This window comes from Pinus tabuliformis, chromosome 4_2, assembly GCF_031772625.1.
Source record: "Pinus tabuliformis cultivar Carrire ecotype Pingquan chromosome 4_2, CPIR1, whole genome shotgun sequence".
NCBI lineage: Eukaryota > Viridiplantae > Streptophyta > Pinopsida > Pinales > Pinaceae > Pinus > Pinus tabuliformis.
The window spans coordinates 122,169,801-122,171,944 of record NC_142304.1 but is presented as its reverse complement, the minus strand read 5'-3'; positions in this window follow the sequence as shown (position 1 = coordinate 122,171,944).

Genomic DNA, 2,144 nt, shown 5'->3' with positions numbered 1-2,144 from the left:
GAATGTTATTCTTTAAAGTACCTACATAGACATAAATCCTTTGCTTCTCTGGAATATCATTTAACCTTATATTCAATTTTTTGGAAGTCCTCAATGTGCTCTGCCATTGAACCCTTTTGTTTGAGATTTATCAATTGGCTAAAGAAGGCGTTACACTTTGTATCCTCATAATGTGCTATCATTTCCTCCGTGAAAATTGATCAGGTGACAAGTGGTTTATGAGAGCAAATCCCTTTATATCATAAAAATTGTTTTGGTTCTAAATATAAAGATGCAATACGTACCTTTTGTAACAGTTGCACATCATGTAGATCAAAATATTTCTCCATCTGTAGTATCCATGTTATGGGATCCTTGCCATCAAACTTCCTCATATCAATCTTTGGAATATGGTGGGTCTTCAATCCAATGTTAGATTCTATGAAATCATGATTAACATTTATTTTTTTTCTCATCGTGAGTTTCCTCTACTACCATTTCGTCATTAGGAGGCCTTTCTTGTAGCAACTTTGTCCCACCTTCCTTCAAACCTTCCATGTCTTTCTTCAAATCTTCCATGCCTTTCTTCAAATCTACTTCCCTACCATCGATATTAGCTTCCATGGCACATATAAAACTATTTATCTTAGCTTCGATCACATTATTCAAATCATCCATCCAATTTTGCTTACTAGGTGTTTCTATTTTCTTGATTCGAGTCATTCTTTTTCTTGCTTTTAGCAGCTCGATCTTGAATCTGTTGTATCTCTGAAATTTCGGATCTCCAAGGTCTGAAATTGTGACCTACAGTAGCCCTCTGTGTCCTATTTCCAATGCCACCAGTCTGATCGAAATTGGATTTTCCAAAAAAGAGTTATGCGCAATCTCCCAAGATGACCTGATTATATACTTTTTCAGTAGAGCGACTTGTACGAAGTACCATGTGTCACTGTTTCGACCTTCAGACCTGAAAAAAATACACAAACAATTAAAGTCCATAGTCTTTCTGTAACTTCTTACAAAATTTCAATTTGATGCTTAGAGAGAAAGTTATGAGGATTTTCCCAAGGTTACCTGTTTGGGATGTAATTCGGGAGCCTGCACAAACCTTAAATGTCTTGGACCGTATCTCTAAAAATAAAGTGAAACAAGATCTAAAATTTAGGCCTAAGCTTCACCACGATTGCAGATCAAATGGGTTTTAATTTCAGAGTCTGAACCTTCGTAGAAACAAAATTATAGAGAAAATTCCACGATGACCTGTTTGAGATGGAATTATGGAGCTTGCAAAAACCCTAACTTCCTCAGATCATATCTCTGAAAATATAGTGAGACAAGATCTGAAATTTGGACCCGAGGTTCACAAAAAAAATCGGATCAAATGGGTTTTTTTTTTTTTTTAACTTCTGAAACTTCATAGAGAAAACGTTATAGCGAAAATTCCATGATGACCTGTTTGGAGCAGCGAAACCCTAGAATCCAAAGCTCTTATACTAAATGTTATGAAACCAGCTCACAAAAAGATAAAAAAATATAGATCAACGACTTCAAAATCAGCCTCTTCAAGCAGGCAACCTCCTTTACATTACACAAATAAAAAATTCTTGGATGATACAAATGACAAGACCTCCTTTCTATATATAGGAGTCTAAGGGGCCCCAATACAATCAAAGCCTACATAACAATAATATTGTAGGGGCAAAACAATAACAATAGTGGGCTTCTATGGGGCATAATAATAACAACATGGGGACTATATGGGCACAATAATACAATAAGGGGGTTGCATTAATAACAATAAGGGGTTACACTAGTAGTATAGGGACCTAACATTACGACCCAGGGAAGTTGATGTACCAATTTACCCAAACGGGGCCCATAATTTGGCGCTTCATCTCCTAGGTTTAGGTTTTTGGATGTTTAGGGTTTTCCATTGTTTCTCAATAATAAATAGGCCTTTGAGCCTCGTTGTAACACAATTCAAAGGCATGTAACCGCCACATCTCTTCTCAGAGATAAGCTACCATTGCTTGAGCTAGTCTTATTTCCATTTTGTTTGTAAGTATACTTCAGTATTTGATATTAATGACATGAAGTGTTATTTCTGTTGCATCTTTGTATTTATGGTTATATCTGTATTTTGTTGCATTACTGTTTAAATTCGG